Source organism: Asterias amurensis, chromosome 7 (genome assembly GCF_032118995.1).
Source record: "Asterias amurensis chromosome 7, ASM3211899v1".
NCBI classification, from domain to species: domain Eukaryota; kingdom Metazoa; phylum Echinodermata; class Asteroidea; order Forcipulatida; family Asteriidae; genus Asterias; species Asterias amurensis.
In genome coordinates, this window is record NC_092654.1 from 1,104,000 (window position 1) to 1,122,856 (window position 18,857).

An 18,857-nucleotide genomic window follows, 5' to 3' on the forward strand; every position below is an offset into this window, starting at 1 on the left:
GGGGTGTTTAGTACAATCGAAGCATTATTGTTACATCAACAAATCAATTTTACTCTAATTTAACACAATCTTAAAACAAATTTCAAGTATTGTGCCAATATTTTATTTTAAAAAGTCCTAAAATGAGTTATATTTAAGTAGTAGATGTGTGATCTTTTAAACTGCCCCTCTGAGCTGAATTTGTTGACACCCGTCATTATTGCTGTTCACTTGGTTGGAGGCACATGTCACTATATGCAGAGTGTGTTTGGACGGTTTTAGCTGGCACGTGGCTAACTCACGTTTCTAGGCGCGTGGACTGAATTCAGTTGCATGGTTTGCAGTAGAAAAACCACTGATGAAATGCCTTCATTCGATTATCAATTATATTTTGTGGGGTTAGTGGGCGTGTGGTATAGCCACTACCAGGTTTTATAGTCAGCTACCTGTTCTCGTTTTGTGTCAAAACATTCATTTCTTTGCCAAGCCATCGACCCACCAAGATCAAGAAGGGAGCTACCGAAATCGTTCCTGACGTTTCATTTTCAACAATCGGCCTACACCACCCACCATTGCTTCACTAGAGACAACAGGCTGACAGGACTCTTGTGAGTTCCAATCAGTCACAATATTTACAGAGAACTTTCTGTCAAGTTGATGGGGTCTACTCTCCTCTTTCTCTTCAGTGACTTTTGAAACAAAAATTGCACTGGCAAAGGAATTCAAAGATCGCCCCTGCTGCTGGTTTGTGTAAGTTTCTGCTTCATTTTCCTTGACCATAAATGTATATTTTGTTTTCTTCATATTGACAAGAAATAAAATTAACACAGGATTGTATAATTATTATCGAAAACTATGAATGAAAAAATGTTCACTTCCATTTTAAATTAATTTCATACCGCACTAGACTTGTCTCGTTTATATACCAGTCCTTCCCAGAGAAGTATTTTACTCTGTAGAGAAAATGGCGTCCGAACACCCCAAATCACGTAAAAAATATTCCAATAAGATAAATAGTATCAATAGTTCAGACTCTCCTCCCTGAACCTTCAGGAACCAGAGATAGTTTAAGAAAAAGATGCTGCCTTCATTGCACATGTCGACCAAGTTTGGTAAATATAACACTATTTTTGGCAATAAAAATGAGTGGAAAGTTGTGGTCTTTTTCTTTGGGGGGGGGGGGGGGTCTATTCTTTTCTGAAGTCTCTAGCCTAGGCCTAGCACATTGTTTGTGTAGCTAGATTGAAAAGTTTTTTTTTTCTAATTACTTATGGTTAATTAGCCCTCAGGTTTGGATCAAACTTCGTAGCTCTGCATACCACAGAATTCTGCACTTACTTACCGTGCCCAGTATTCAGTAAATAGCTGTGATTTCATGGATAAACTCAAACTATTAATATTATAATAATGTTGATATAAACTATTGTAAAGTAAGTAGACCCAGTAACTGGGGCGTTGTACTCCTTTTTCAAAATGTTGTCATTATTTATTGGTTGTAATGGAAAAGTTTCCGTATGGCGCCACCACTTTTTCATTCGATATGAATTAATTTAGTATCTAATTTACCTCAATGAGATATCCTTTTTTGTAAAAATGAGTGAAAAAGTGGTGGCGCCATACGGAAAGTTATCCGTTGTAATGTATACGATAATGTCAAAATTAAAAAAAAAAGTAGTACAGTGCCCCAGTTACTGGGTCTCATTATGAAGGTGCTAATTTTGAAGTTGTGGCTTGGTTAAAAGCGTGAAAAGAAAGCTTCATTCATGAAACCCAGTCAAGTCCACTCAGAACTGCCAATTCCATGCAATAAAGGAATCACTAAATCGGTTTTTAATTTAGATGTGCCAGCCTTATATAAGTTATACTTCATGTGCATCAATTGAGGTAACCCCAAGAATAAGGATTCATGAAAATCTTTCACCAAACCAACTTATAATATTGCCTACTAGTACTATATTAATAAACCTAAATTTTAACAGTGGATGGTTGTTTGTTTTTCACAGATTGGGAAGAAACTTGGTTCTTGGCCATCAGAGAATGACCCAGAGCCTCCTGGCATTCAATACAACCCTACCACTATTGGTGCACTGCACAAGAGACACAACCAATCACCAGCTTCAACTTTCTGAACATTGGATAAAGTGCTGAATCGGACTGAAGAATGACTATTAGGTTAGTCTTAAGCCACATTCTTACCCCACATCGTCGATAATTCCACACTATTTTGTTGGATTTTTCACACTTAACTGCAGGAAATGTTTGGGAAGTATTTTTTAACCAAGTTGCAGGTGTTTTTATCCTCCATACGAAGTGTGGACCTGAGAACAAAAGAAGTACACAGAGTGTAGGGACTTGAAACACTTTGCGGACTTTCACCCGTCCACACTTATTTTCAGTGTTGTAGAGTAGCATTTTTCTTTAGTGTTCAGAGCTTGCGTTCAAATCAGATACACCCAGGGGTTGTACATGTGTTATCGAAGTTTCAAGTCTTGCTTGGGGAAGCTTAAAAAGATTGAGGTTTCAAATTCATGAGGAATTTTCTAGAATAAAATCCTCAAGATAGCTTTTTCTCAATTTAAAAAAACAATAAAACTATATGATGAATTACTTTCACCAAAGAAGGACTAATTGTGATGATCCAAAGCTCAGGCTAAGCTTTAAAAAGAGCTTGATCCCATGCACACATGGCTGGCGAAATAATCCAATTCTCCCCCCCCCCCCCTGCAAAGAAATATTTTTAAGCACTGTATGTAGAATAGTAATAAATAAAAAAAGAGTACATTATAGCCTATAGGTTGTTTTATAAAAAAAATATTGCTTTATCACCATGGATACCAAACCAGGATGGTCTTTCTGTTTTTGCAGCTTAGATTTAGGCAAAAACATTAAGTCACTATACATAAAATACACTAATTAATTGTTTTTGAATGTTAAGTTTATAATTAATTGCTTCACTCATGCTCACCGGCTGTCAAATTTGGGGTCGAAAGTTTGTCTGTAAAATGTAGCATGTCTGTAATGAGCTCGTTAGTAAGATGATTCACGTGTACAAGAAACGTGACACTGTCACGTTTCAATGATAGCATCCAATAATTGGATGTACTTGCTCATCCTTATTAATTTAGTCTTGGTGAAAACTTATAAGAAGTCATTGTTGTGTTTGTTCTGATTTGTTTTTGTTTACCTGCAATCATTTGTAAGGAATACTATAAGGATCTCCAAACTCCCCTCAAGGTTTAATATAATTATGGCAACTTTACGTCAAGTTAGAGGTTCATCTGTGAATTATTGAGGTTGAGCTAGTTTGTCACCGTTAATTATTTCAAAGGCTCTTAAAATTTATTATCTGGAAACGATCAGTTTTGTAAAAAAAGAAAAAGAAACAAGTCTGTTTTGCTATAATTGCAAGTTTGTAAAACACCTATGTTCTAGTTGTCCAAAATCAAAACAAATCACCTCGCATAATTCATACATTTATCTGAGTCTTGTAAATTGGTGAAAGACACAAAATCACAAATTTCTTTGGTCCTAACATTTCAGAATGTGTTAGGCTTGCAAATAAAAATGGTAACATTGATGGTCAGTGCTTACAGTGCAGCGCAAGTTTAATTGTCGTAGAGAAGATATTTTAAAGTAGAATAAAAAGAAATCTAATCTTCAAATGAGGCATTTAAAAAAAAAACTGTATTTATTTGCGCTTTTAATACCGAGTTGAAAGCATTTCAACAACCTATTTTATGAATAGTTCCATTTGTTTTATTGGAAATCTTTTTGAATGTAGTGATGATGCCTAAGGATATACTCTTGATTTCATTATTGTTGACAGTTTAGATTTTCTCTGGGGACAACAAAAAGGAGAGGATACTGTTTGAGATTTGCATCTGATATGCATTTGTGATAGATTGTTTCTGGGTAGTAATTGCAGCCTCGCTAAGGTTCACTGGAAAACAAGTCCATTGGTCACATGTATGGTCATGTGCAGGCTTGATTGTCTCACGTCCGGCTTCAACCTCCCTCAGCGGGATGACCATCGCAAGATATACCTAAGTCTTCATACAGCTGTTGATGCTCTAATAGACCCTTGCTGTAATTTATTTTTAAAAAAACATGTGTACAAATAGGTCCTTGATTATCTTCTGATCAATCCGTACGTACTAATCCTTTGAACCCATGCTATATGACACGTTTTGTGCCACGTGCAACGTGCTTTATTGTAGCACTTCACACTCAATATCAACTCCTGGAGTTTCTTTTGTAGAAAGATATTTTATCCAGCGTTTCTTCAACTAGATTGAAAGAAAACTAACAGTGAAATAGCGCTGAGAATTTCAGGACTGATTAATAAGTGATTATTTCTTTATTGAAAAAAGCTAGAAATTAAAAATGTAGAGTGTTCTGAACATGAACAAGTGGCAATGACATCTTCAATTTGGAAGGCAGTACCTACATGATAAATGAATTTACAGTTGAAAAATGTATTTGCTTTTTGTGTTTATAAAAATAATAGCAACCATACATATGTACAAACACAGTTCTTCACTAACAATAATTTTGGTGCTGTTGTTGATAGGCTGCATTTTAAACTGTATACTGCCCTCTGTTGGGCTGTGTTTGTTGAAGATATTGGGCGTGCACTTTTAGTTTAGCCTAGCCCTGCAAGATTTTGTTAAATATTTTCGTGATGTGTTTTTTTTGGAGACCACCAACATAGGGTTGGATAGCTCGGGTGGTGGAGCACCAGCGCATTAATCTGGAGTTAGCGGGTCCAAGTCCAGCCCTTGTCAATGCTTCTTTGTTCAACCCCAACATTTTAATTTTTACTACAAAGCTAACATTGTCAAGAAATACATTGCATGAAATGATCACAGGTAGAAAATGAGTTTTAAAGGGCCTGCCCTTATTTTTTTAAGTACATAGCCAACCGGACTCTCTTGAGCTTTCATTAGTCTCAGAATGTTCACACTATGAGCATAATATAAAATGTTTAGACTGATTTTGTGTGCAAATTTTATGCAAATTATAATTTTTTGTGTTGCATTTCGCTCTACTGTACAAGGAAAACCCTTCAATTAAAAACAAACCCACACAAAAATTTGTGGAGATGTAGTGCAGGATAGTCTCTGTATCCTTTGAAAATGTCTCCTACATACATGTACAACCGTGTTTGGAGATTGTGATTCAACTTATAGGGTAGACTCCTGCCCTCAAGCCAGAATTGTGTACTTTTTGGTCAAATAAACAAACCGCACCTCTTTCAGTGGCACCCAGGACTCATGATCAAGACATTAAGGAGACGTTTGTATCTTGTAGAGCTACTCGGCTTGTTTTAAATTCCCTTTACTCCAATCACACACCTAACAAAAAACAGAATATGTTTACGACCTGCCGGGTGCCCAGGTTTTAACAGGATTTCCTGGACCCATCTCCGAAACTAGGATGTTCAAGTTCCTTTTCTGTGTCAAAAAAAAAAAAATCCGCTTTCATTTTGAAAAGTAGAACAAAGACTGTTGATGGGTTTTTCTGACGAGCTGTTTTGATAGTGTGTTGGTTCTAACTATATTTTTGTATAATTCTTAAGCATTGTGAGAAACGGCTCCCTTTGAAGTAACATAATTTTTGAGAAAGAAGTAGTTTTCCACGGATTTGATTTGAGACCTCAGATTTAGAATTTGAGTCTCGAAATCGAGCATCCGAAAGCACACAACTTCATGTTACAAGGGTGTTTTTCCTTTCATTAGTATCTCGCAATTTCGATGACCGATTGAGCTCAAATTTTCACAGGTTTGTTATTTTATGCGTATGTTGAGATACACCAAGTGAGAAGTGGTCTTTGACAATTACTAATACTGTCCAATGTCTTTAATTTAAAAAGAAACCTTTGAAGTGTAGATGATGGATCTGATATGAGCTGGTTGATTATTCTCCATGGTTTAATTACATTATAGCTCTAGTTGTATAGTCAGAGGACTACACTGGATGACATGCAAAATGAAGCCTCATTTGAGATGACAATCTATCTATTAAATGGAACTTAAAGTCATTTTAAAGGAATTTAATGTGAAGCCATATTTACTACATTCGTTAGGCTTACTGAACAAGGAGCTTACTACTAAAAGACATTGTAAACATCCCGTATTACTGATATTCTAACCGAATTAAAGTCAGAAAAGCAAGCGTATATTGACAAAATAAACCCAGGCTATGCTTACAGTGTATAGAGGAGTGTACTGTAGTTGGCGGTAGGCGTATTGTGAGAGATGCACAGTCTGAGCAGCCCTGACCTAGATGTACTTGTCCATCTATGTATGTGCTCGGCCTACTTTCTTGATGTTTCACTTAAATCTCTTAATCACACCCTGTCCTAGTTCTCTTCCCTTTTTGCATATTTGCTCTAAATGCTCTAATTTAATGATGTGTACCAGCTGGGAAACCATGCAGAAAACTGTCTGAATGTGATTCATTAAATAACATCTGGTTAGTTTTTGCTTGAAATTTCGGCATAACGGTTCTATTTGTTTACTTCAGAACCACTTTAGATTGTTGACCGACAAGTTTTTAACCAAGGGTAAAAACATCAGGGATAACTCAATTCAGAGAGATAAACAAATTAATACGTAAGCGGCTTTTACTTTGTAAAAATAACTTTGTTAGAATCCTACTTTTTTTCAAATAGAAAAAACCCAAACATTTTCACAATTTTAACAAAAAAGGCTGTCCTTTTAAAAACATTTTTCAGTTTTGGTTTTAAAAATGGTTTTATTTTTAAGCACACTGTAAGTAACTGCGCCATTCTCAAGAGATTTGTGAGATTGTGTATTCCAGTTCAGTCAATTTGTAAGTTTAAAGCAGTGTGTAATCCATCAGATGGATAACAATTGGTGCTTTGTTTAACATGTTTTCAGGTGGAAATGGACAACTCATGAGGTTGACATTAGATTTTAATGTAGTCTTAGCCGCAGGAGTTATTTTGTGCCATTCTCACAAATTAAACAAAAAGTAAATTTTTTGACTTTTCTTGCGCCTTATCTGTAATTTTGACTGAAGAAAATGGCCAACGTCTTTAAGAGTTTCAGCAAACTTAGAGATGTCCCATATCCAGATCCTAGCTAACATCTTCTGTATATTAATTTAAAAAAATTTCAACAAATGAAGGCTCTCCCAAAATGAGCTAGAACATCCAACGCACGCCTATTGAGGAACATCGTGCGCAGTGCAGCTGGATTTCCCAATCACATTCCACCCCCCTCTCAATCAACTCTTAACTTTCATGTTCACGGATGGCACAGAAATGTCAGCAATAATGAGCCCAGCCCTGGATTTTTTTGTCTCGGGCCTACTGTCTCCCTCTCTGCCGACAGCCCGCCACCCCGCCACCAATAACAAGCCAGTACCAACGAGCAGAAATTATATTGTTAACATCAATTCAGTGGGTGCATTCATCCATCATCAATGCAATGTCATTAGTCACGGTATACACCGAGCAGTGCTACAAGGGTGCTCTTCCGGCCCAGTTACGATTACGATCCCGCGATCCACTGGCCTTGGTGCTGCTACTATGAGGATGGCAATGTAGTCTGCATGTCTCACGTCCCTCGCAAACCCCCGTATTTTTTTCCCTTTTTGTCGTTGCTTGAATTAGGTCAAGCCGAAGGGAAAGTTACGGAAAGCCTGGCCCGCTGCTTCGTCACTCAGTGCATTTCTAACACATGGCTGGATCATGCACAAATCATATAATCAGCCTGCCGGGATTGTTTCAAGATGACGATGGGCCAATTGGTCGCTTGGCCTAGTTTGCCAGACGTGCTGTGGCCTAGATATGCCATCCGGGTGCCAAATGATGGAAGGGAGGGGGGTGGGGTGGGGGGGGGGTGGACTATATTCAATAAGAAATGAGCCACAAGCATTTTTTTGAAGGCAAGCATTCATGGTGGCTGCCAGTGCCAGCAAACTGGTGTTATGGATGTGCACATGTTTCAGAAGGATTGAATGTTAGAAAAACCTGTGGCAAGAAAATTAAAAAGGTTTTTGTAAATTTGTAGGAATGCGTAACAGATTGTGTGAAAAATAAAGTGTGCAGTACATTACTTTGCTGCAATCACTGATGCTCCCTAGTAGCGGGTAGGCCTATAAATTAGAAACAGACGACCACCGAAAGTGTAGTCATTAGTGTGTTTGAAATTGTTATTGACTGGTCTCCCTTCCTCACAACAACAGTTTTTGTTTTTTTCAATTGTACTATACCATTGAAGCTAAATTTCATCTGCTCAGTGCTTTAAGGTCTTTAACGCAATTTCATATCAAAAATAATCAATATGGAGACATGAAATATGTGCGTGGCGTGGCGTGCACTTTCCTTGTTACTCATTGCGCACTATACACATTACCCAGACTGCATGACGGATGGATTTCTGCTCTTACCCCTTTGAACATGACACGAAAGGGCATCAAACAACACAAAAGGTAAAAGCAGAAAAAGGTCAAAGCAGAAAGTATCTGCTAATGATTTTGGAGTGGGAGGGTTACAAAAAATCTTCAGTCTCCCGTCTTCCAAAGTGTTTATACTGTATAGGATTTCCTTTTAAATCAAACTTTATTCAGCCAGGTATTGCGTTTTTAGGGGAAGCAGTTAAGTACACACATTGATGAACAGAGCTGTTTTAGCAGCTGCCAGCTGTTTCTGTATTGGAATGAGCAATTCTCCAGAAGTGTTTTTTCCTTCTTTTTTCCTCTCAAAACATTTCTGAGAACCAGTTTAGCGGGCGGATTTCAGCCATATTTGTTTTCTGTTTAACACAGATTTACACGATGAAATTGCAATTGTACACCAAACATTATTTTGTTTATTCAATTCAATTCAAATTAGTGGAACATTTATTTCCGCATTGGACATGGATACATTGTCTTTAAAGCCGACAATTTGTAAACCTTCAAACTTACATCTTGTTTCTTGTAACAAAATTGTGAATTGGTCAAAAGATTACATTTCTGACTGATTGTCCCAGTCAGTTTTGGTACAGTGTGTTTGTTTGTTTATTTGTTTGCTTGATTTCTTTTTTAGGTAAAAAAACAAAATGGGGGGGGGGTTCTTGCTGTTCCTTGCTCTATGCTTCATAGGGAAATACCTCCCCAGCGGTCTGCTTGTGTGTTTTTATGTTAGTAGTTTCATCAACTTGACAGCTTATGAACTTTCAGAATAAAGCTATGTCAGCTTGTTTAATAGGACCTGATTTCAAGAAAAGTTTGCTTAACAAAATCAAAGAAGGAAACCAGGTAGGCCTATATGTTAGTTGGTGTGGTATTTTGGCTGGTAAACTGTTTTTCTGGTAGGCAGAAGTGTGCTGTACTTAGCAAGTATTAGTATGTTCCAGCAGCTCTTTGATTGTCCTTGTTCAATTATGGCCAGTGCAGTTTAATTCATAGTGGGTGTTCCAGGTTGTTGTGAGTATAAGAATTCACAACTCTATTTATTATATTTACAGGAAAGGGAGAGTTTTTACCCCCATTTTCCTATTTATAAGGCAATTTGGATTATTTCCAAAAACCTTGGCCCAATGTCGTACAGCTGAGATCTTATTCTCAGCTGTAATTTCTGCTAATCAAAAACAGGAAAACAGTCTAAGCAGGAAAACAGTCTCAAATGATACAATGGTAATTAGGCTGATAGCCTTCTGGTAAAGTAATCTGGTTGCTGTGAGATACTTTTTGTGCTTATAAAATAGGGCTCTAGTGCATATTGTGCTGTTTATTTACTACACGTATCGCTATCGTTTAATGCAACATTAAACGTGTCTGAGAGGCTGTATAGAGTATTTTATAGTGTGAGCAACGAGACACTCTAAAATAGCTAATAATGCAATTTTGCTGCTGATTGAAAACCTAATCTATGAAGCTATGATTGCAAACCAGTTGACCTACTTTAGGAGAATGTGCACCTATCCACTTTCCTGATTGACCTGTGATACATGTTGATTTCCCCCCCCCCCCTCGATCTGAGCCTCATTTATTCCCGATGTCCGCCCCTCCTAAAATTGACCTGATTCTAGCTGACACTGGTTGCTCTTCTTTTTTTCCCCTTTATTCCTTTTTCCCCTGTTTGATTGGAGAGTACAAGGCTAGGTCAATGAACCATATGGGGTTGACACTGTCTCACCACATTCAACCAGTCTGGTTCCTGGTTCACTAAGAGTGAAACTGGAATAATCCGGTAGACAAACAACCTAAAAATAGAAAAAAAAGACAGATGAATGCCAACTAAAGGACCATGGAGTGAGCCAGAGAATCGGACATTAAGAAGACAAAAAAATGTTGAGAGAGAGAGAAAGAGAGAGAGAGATGGGGAAACAAATGGAGTACATTCAACACGTGTTTTAATGCCAATGATGCGAATAACACACCCAAATCACAGTGAGAAGTCGGGGTCTGAATGGTGAAATCCATATAGGCCTGCGGGGGCCCAGGGCTGCCATTTCACGCCATGGCCCACCTCGTTTGACCTTGCCGGAGCTCCCTACTGGCCAATCACAAACCGGCCCTCTGACGTCACTGACCCAGTTTTATTATTTTTTTTCCCTCTTCTATTGAATGCCCCAGATGTTGTGTGTGTGTATGTATAATTTTTCCTCCCCCTCTGGTATACAAGGGCATTGGTTTTATAGGCTGTTTGTTTTGAGGGAGTTGGATTTCTTGTGGTTGTCCGTTGCTGCTGGGGTTCGAGAGACACTTCGTCCAAGGACAGGGGGGTAGAGGACCAGACTTGAAGGTGCTTGACACACGTAAGCCCTGCTGGCTGACAAAAGACAACTTGGCCCAATTTCTACTCTCACTGGTACCCCTGATTTTATGGCCTTGTTACTCGTCTTTGAAATTAAACAAAATCTACTTAGGGTTGAACTTTTTTAATTAAAGTGCAGTGCACAAAACTGTGTACATTGGAAACTGTTAATTTCAAGAGGTCATGAGAAAACAAAGAAATTCTAACATACTTTTGTACAGAAGCTTATCAACAACATTAGTTCTTGTATTTTTTCATGCAGGAAACTCCTTTGATTTTTTTTTTTCATATGTGACAATTTGATAGCAACTTGGCAGATGTCGAGCCCAATTGGCATCAATCCATTAAGATCAATTGAAATACTTGCATTCTGACCCTCTTCTGCATTTGTCTTGATCTTAACTACGAGCTGAAAGATAACTTTCCACGTTGCCGTTGCTGAAATAGCGTCTGATTTACAGTTAGTGTATCGCATGTTGTCTGACGCCCTTTGGCCAAATGTCAAGAAGTTTGATACAACCGGTTTCTAGGCCAAGCGCATCCCTTAAAATTGTCATGAACGAGACCCGACGCCCTCGCTCCAGCTAAATCACAAGGAAGTAGGTTAAATTTACAGTATGATGTCATGGCAGCTCCTGACCCCCATAAAAGTAGTGGAGCTGACTCTATTAGAGAAAAAAAAACCAGGAAAGTGAGAAAAGTTCCAAATAAACCTGCAGCTTGAAGAATCAGGCCGTAGCTTGGATCTCATGAATGATTGAGTTAAAAGCAATATTTTTTTGAACCTTTTTCATGTCGCATTTCTGTCATTTGTTAGCTACAATATTGCATTAATATAACCCTTGTAAAAGAAGTGCCTCACAATAACAACTACCAAATCTAGGCAGTAAAAATACTTGATTTGTTTTGTTTTGAAAAGTCAGTCAGTAAAAGTGTACTGAGGACGACTATCCAGGTACTTTAAAAAAACAGACTAAACTTTAACTAAAAGGTAAGTTAAAAAGTAAGAAGAAGACGGAAGCTAAATGTATAAAAAAAAAATGAAAAAGTATTGAAAAAGACGATAAATACTGCAGGTACAAGGGAACAAAGGGATTTTTTTTCTTTTTTCCCAGATTTTTTTTTCACTGGCCATTATAAACATTTGTAGCTGTTCTGGTGGTGCATACAGAGGTAATTGTTATTTCACGACAATGCCTGAAAATGAGCTAATTAGCATTGTAGAGAGTAATAGAAAGATCGGTTTAGGGAGCCCAGCCCAAGCCACGCTCGCCCTTAACTTTTGGAAGATGCTACTCTTTTTTAAAGTTCAATGTTGGCATCTCTGACTTTGTCTATTTTCCCATCAATTTCAAATGATTTCAAATGTTATAACTTCGAGTATGAGTAGCAAAGTTCTGAAAAAAAATAATGTACTGTAGTTCTAAAAGAAGAAAAGTTGTAGGTCTTTGGTTCAAGATCATCAACATTAACAGATGAGTGGGACTAAGACCACAGGGCTCGATAACCAAGACTCCTATAAGACTTGAGATCTGTATGTAATTGGGTAGGAAGAAGAGCAGTTGGGTGTAGGTTCAAAGTAAATCACCATATAGTCCATCATTTGACATCTAAGGGACCACTGGTTTAGAGGAAGCTATGAGAAGAACCAATTCCTGAGAGCAATTATTGATACTCAAGACATAGCTTGGGAAATGAGTGGAGAGCAATTATTTATACTCAAGACAAAGCCGGGGAAATGAGTGGAATATGTTGTGGGGGACTCCAGGCTATGAATGCACCTTCCCTTCCACTCTTTCCAACAGGTCTGAGCGGATCACAAGAGTGTCACAATCATCGCTTTTATACATGTATCTTGAACTCTAGTATTCCCAAGTCTGTAGAGCTTTTATTCACATGATTTTTGTCTTCATTTGTCAGTTGATCGGTCCATTCTCTCCTTCCCGCACTCTCTTCAATAGCCCAATCCCCTCGAGGTGTCCAGGGGGAAAATTTACGTCCTGGTAAAGGCGCACACCCGAACTGCGATGAAAGACTGTTGTTTTATTTTGTCACACGATCCGGTGCGAACTCATTACAAGGGGTCAACGAACCCTATCACTTGACAAAACTAAGTCTTGGTGAATCTAGCTCATGATCCAGGGTCGTGACCCCTACCATAATGTTCCCCTGTTCAAGTGAGTGTGTACGTGTTTGCTGGGGTTGAGAGAATGTTCTGAGAAATCTATGTCGGGGTTACATCCAAGACAGCATAGGGAGACGCCCGTACTACTATAATCTGTCTTTCCTTACTGAGATGGGACATTTGTTACTCTTTGTGTTCAATTGCTCTTAGGACCAAAGAGACCTGGAATATTTTAAAGGCAGTGGACACAGTTTATTATTACTCAAAATATATGTTAGCATCAAAACTTACTTGGTAAGGAACAATGAGGACTTGATAGTATAACCCATGGTATAACATATTGTGAGAAACGACTCCCTCTGAAGTAACTAAAGTTTTTGAGAAAGAGGTAATTTTCTCACTAAAATAGTTGAATATGAGAAAGACCTCAGTCCGGAAACCTTTCTATTTTATGCATTTATGGTGGGATACACCAAGTGAGAATACTGGTCTTTTACAATTACCAAACATGTCTAGTGTATTTAAAGCAAGACTGTTCTCTGTCTTACATAAAGTACCAGACTTGGCTAACTTTTTTAACATCTGTGGTTGGTCACAAGTTCAGTAGCTGTTGTTTGTAGTGGATTATGCTAATTACCTTGGATTAGAAGACTTGGTCTTGGGGAGAAAAGGAATTTCAAAAAGTTTTGCTCTCCAAGAATGGCTTTGAAGAATGCTTTCTTGTGGGTGAAAACAACATCACACATAGGACAAACAATAACTCTGTTAGTTGTTGGTACTTTGGAGTGCAGCAAGCGATTCCAACTGGTAGAACTTAAAACTCTGATGTTGCTGTTACATATTACGACAAGATCAAAGAGCAAGGGCAACTTTCTACGTCCACGTCACTCATTTTCTACATCCACGTCACTTACGTCCACGTCACTTCAGAATGCACGCTTGCAATAATCATAACAAAGGTTCTTTTGTTCTTTTCTGAGGTCATTGCTTAGGTCAACAATGTCCAGTAACATCAAACAACTGAAAGGAAACCATGTTTATGACCATACATAGAAAGAGCGCATTACAATACTGAATGACACACCTCAATGAAAAATAGGTTAACCAGCTAAAAACAAAACGTTTTTTTATTTCTTGCCGAGGCCATCAAAATTCAACAACCTCAGCACACAAAGAAAGAACTGTGCTAACTGTTAATTGGTGCTATGCAACAAAAATTCTTTTCTAAAAGAAAAGTTGTCTGTTTTTGTTGCTGATGAGGTCAACAAAATAATCTCAACATCTTATATATAATTGTGGGAAAATAGAATTAGCTGTTTCAAACTGCTTAGTCCTACTTACCAAAATGACTACTAATGTTTCGACCCTAGCACTAGCAGAGTCTTTCTCGAAGGCTACAAAACTAATGTGGATTGAACATAAACAGAGGAATGCTGCAACCTGATGAATGCAATCAAAGTAAAAAGATGGTCCAAAGTTTGTGTCCTCTCTGATAGTTCAAATGCTTGAAACCTGTTGCCAGATCTTGACAGTTTATTTGTTCGATAATGAACCATGCTGTTTCAGTGTGAAGTTAAAAGAATGGACTTTATATTTTCTAGATATTTCTATATATACTTTCTTCTAATTCTTCTGACGTTTCCTTCACCAGTTTTTGTGATTAGAAGCATCTTGAAGATAGAAGCCAGTCAATTGGATTAATCTTGTAGACCAGGGTTTGAGATCTAGGCCAATGGATTGGTGAATCGACAAGTGTCATTAATGACAGTCTCTCCAGTAATTGTGAAGACAGCTGCGAAATGTTTTAGCCTCAAATGCGAGGGGGCGGTGTTCTGAAAAGCGTAAAAGGGTTTCTTTGATTTGAATGTCTTAAATCTGTTTGCAGGTCATATTTATGGGTGTGCGTGCGTCAAGATGTCAAAACAAGGAGCTCTTAAAATCAGTTAGGGCTCTGATGATTGTTAAGAACAAGGAAACTGTCAGAATCTGTGCTGGGAGTAAACTAGATCAGGGAGCAACATAGCTGTCTTTTCCTTGTAGTTTCTTTCCTTTCTAAGCTCATAGGCTTGTCCTTTTCAGATTTTGTGTGTGCGGTCCAGTTAAACATGATAATTTGCCCAAATGGTGAACAGGCCTAAATACTGCCCCTGGTCACTGCCTTGGTGCCCCTCCAGATGTCCCAATGGTTAGGAGAAAACACGTTTAAAGGTGAAGCATCAGGCCGATTGGTGATTATTGATTAGGGTCGATTTCACTCAATCTTGAAATTATTCTTGTGAAAACTAGCTCGGGTTTCTTATGCACATAGTACGTGTCCAAGTTTTGTTACTTGCATAAACTTTAGTTGAAACGTTTACGGTTGGCACCCTTAAAAACTAAAATACATAATACACAGGCTTTTGGGGTTCAGAAATTTGTTTGGAAAAAGAATGTTACATTACCTATGTAAAGTGGTCATCAACCAAATCAAAAGGATCTACAAATGCATTAACATTTTTTATAAAGGCCTCACAATTGGACCCTAGCAGAGTCTTTCTCAAAGGCTAAATCGACAATACAATATGCACACAATTGCATAAAATATAAATGCCCGTTTTGTAAACTGCATTTTCCCCAAGAGGAGAAACATAAATCTGAATATAGATGGCCCAAATCTGGCCTATTTAAACTAGCACACGCATTGAACGAGAACAGGAAAAGCTCAACACACAGTTTATATAGGTCAATCAGGCAGGCTGATGACCTTGTAAGAAAAGACCAACTTGCACTTGTTCATTGTAGATCGGAGGTCCATGACACTGGTTTAACAACAGAACCCCCAAAATTACAACTCTTATCAGTGGAGGGAACCCTGTCAACTCTCTCAGTTTGGTTGATGGAAGTGCTTGAACCCACTTGCCATTTTGGGAGAACCTCGCTGTGGTTGTGTGAGAGACTACATGTAGCTGGTTCTAATTGGGTCAGATTGATTAGTGACTTCAAAGTGTGAAACAATCCAGCTAGATCTTTGCCGCTTTTTTCTGCTTTGGAGGTTCAATCTATTGGAAGGTAAGCTGGTCTCATACCTGAGTTTTTTATGGTTGTTTCCTTTAAATTAAAAGCAGTTTAAGTGTAGTTCCCCTACACAGTTAAACTGTTGTGGTAAAGGTACCATACTGAATGATGAAAATGGATTAAAACAATAGAGGTCAATTGAGGAATTTGTAATAGTAGGCTTTTTGTATTAGCACGTTCTTTTAACCAACAATGTGCTTTAATATTCTGTTCAGAATAAACAGGTGGATTTAAAATTGTCTTAAAAAAACTAGAAAAACTATTGATTGCAAAAAAAAGTTGAAAGATAGAAAATATTTGCAACATGTTTATGATTTTTAGTACATTTTCTGTGGGTACACTTCCAGCAACCTTTTCGTGCAAAATTAACGTTTGCAACGGCACGCTGCTTCTTTGCGTATACGGCCAAGTTGCTCCAGATGGTTGTTAAACACAGGTGGGCTCTTTTGAAGTAGAAGGGTTGAGGTCACAGCGTTTTGAGTCTCGGCATCTTGCTTCAAAACTTTGATGACAGTTTGTTACTCACAAAGTGCATTGCCTTGGAACAAACAAAGTATGTTTGAGGCTATGTTTTGAGGGTTTTATTTGTATGTTTCTTTTAAATGTAGAAGGTCCTAACTACTGTTTTAAAATTGATTGATTGGATTAAATTCAGAATTGAGGATAAAGGAATTTGTGGGTTGTTTTAAAAATAGTCGTTCCCCATCTGTTTGTCGAAATGAGGTAAGGTGGTGCAAAGGTTGCACATTTGTTCATTGTTAAAAGTTTTTTTTCCCGGAATTTTCAGATTGTGGGATATTCGAGTTTCTGTGTCTATTTTTTGTTTATTGTGGCAATTTTTTCAAATGAAAATGATGTACACATGTGTGAGCCATTTCCTTTGTGCATTGTCGTGAGAAATAACCACGAGGTGAAATTTTTGTTTTTCTATTTCGTTTGGCTGCTCCTCATGAAATAGAATAGTTCAGACATTGTAGTTTACAAAACATGAAATAAGAACTCTGATGGAACAGGTGGAATGGGCCCATATTGAGTTGTTCACAGATTTCCCCAACAACACTCAGTAGCTCCATCTTTGTGATAAATATATGTCGGTAAAGGGAAAACAATAGAAATCATTTGTCCTACAATGAGTGGTTGATTTCATCACATATTTGTCATGATTAAATTGTGCATCATTGAGCACGAAAACCCTGAGCCATTCCCGGAGCAATTGTATATTGATTACCTTCATTTACCGACGATCTTGAAGTTGCTTCCTTGTTTTCAAAAGGCAAGCCGCGCCAAGCCTTTTATACCCTGTAATCCTGCATTCTTGTAGTCCGATAGATTGATATTTTGCTCTAGGTGTGGAAAGAAATACTCATTTGAATTGCGCCTTTAGTAATACCCTCTCTGGCTTCAGTGAAAGCTAAGTCAGCCATGTTGAGGCTTTCAGTCGGAAGCAAATTGGTCTGAAATTGGTCATTGAGCAACAAACTGGTTTAGAACAGTCACCTTTATGTACTTTTTTTCTCTCAATGTGCGCAAAGTGCATTCCCTTATACTAAATTGTGTCTTTTTGGACGAGTGCTTTCTCAAAACAGTTAGGACAAAACCACAATTTCAGAGAACTTTAAACATTACCGGCTTTCTTTTTTTAAATCATAAGAACAACTTTTTTGTTGAAATATCAGTGATTGTCAAGTTCACAGATGACTAAGTTGGTTTCCTGTCAGCAAAGGTTTTGACTGTGTATTTGAACAAAAACACATGTTTTTTTTTAAAGGGAAGCATTTTTGTATCACACATGTGCGTGCTTATTTCTCAACAGGAATCATGTTTCCATTGTGTTTTATTTGTTGTTGCCAGAAGTTGTGTTTGACTTTTGTTATGGCCTACTGTTGAGCTTTTGTTGAAGTTTTTACTTGAGTCTGGACTGTTTCTCTTTTGTAGGAAAAGCTTGTTGATCCTTGCTGTATCTTACAACTGCTGAACTTCCAGTATAGAAATGAATCAAAGGTGCATTTTTTTATTATAAGTTTTGTTTTTTCAATTATGTGAACAAAGACAGTCACCCAAGGCTGAGCAGTTGGGCGTCTTTGCCATTTTCAAAGTCTAGTTACTTTGTCATCAAAAGGACAGTTGAAGTACTGTGTAGTCCTGCGTTCTTCTAGTGTGTTTTCCCAAACAAACTTGTATTAATTCAAAATAATCAAATAGCACATTTCAAATAATATGGATTTTTATATTTTGTTCAGGGAATTTGTTGTTCATAATTCCTAGATTTTAAATCAATAATAAACCAAAGCGGCATTGAAGTTGACCTGGGTGTGGAATGTAACAGGCAATTTATTGTGGAAAACCACTGACCACATGTTTCAACTTCCACTCTGAAAGTGTTTTAAAAACACAGAATGACCTTTAACACCATTTTAGCATGAGGCAAGAGACTTGAAATACTTGTTTTATTTTCCCAATTGAACTGTCGGTATTTTTACAAAAAGGAGAAGTCTCATTTGAGTAAATAAGATGAACAAGTGGTGGCAGGATACAGAAACTTTTCCTCACATTCTATAATAAGGAAAATGAGTGTATTACTAAAGCTTGGGCAATACCATGATATTATCGAATATCTTGATACTAATTTGGAAACGATTTTGATATCGGATTGATTTGGTTTTATTTGAAATATCGATATATGGGGGGATATCGCAATTATCGCGATGTATTTTCTAGCTGAGACATCTTGCACCCCATATGTTTGGAGTAAAACCAGAAGATTAGGTCATTAGAACACCTCTCTTATGCTGTGAATGTCTCTTCTACAACTTTCACTTGGAGTTTGAAGACTGATGATGTCAAATTTAATTAATCGCGATTATATCGAATATTGCGATATATTGTCGGCGATATATCGTGAATAAAATAAATCGATATCGCCCAAGC

At 37.6% G+C, this 18,857-nt stretch overlaps 1 protein-coding gene across 3 annotated transcripts in view; it reads left to right on the forward strand.

The window, feature by feature from the left end:
- Positions 1–304: 304 nt before the first annotated feature.
- Positions 305–18,857, forward strand: part of LOC139939682 (nuclear hormone receptor E75-like) — a 47,225-nt gene continuing 28,672 nt past the window's right edge. Inside the window, exons 1-2 of one of the 3 annotated variants that reach the window (XM_071935745.1) lie at positions 305–729; positions 1,983–2,151. The gene's annotated coding sequence lies outside the window, so the exon portion shown is untranslated. Of the gene's footprint in view, positions 730–957; positions 1,092–1,982; positions 2,152–15,720; positions 15,924–18,857 lie in introns of those variants that run through there. The other 2 variants (XM_071935747.1, XM_071935748.1) reach the window with 2 other exon arrangements.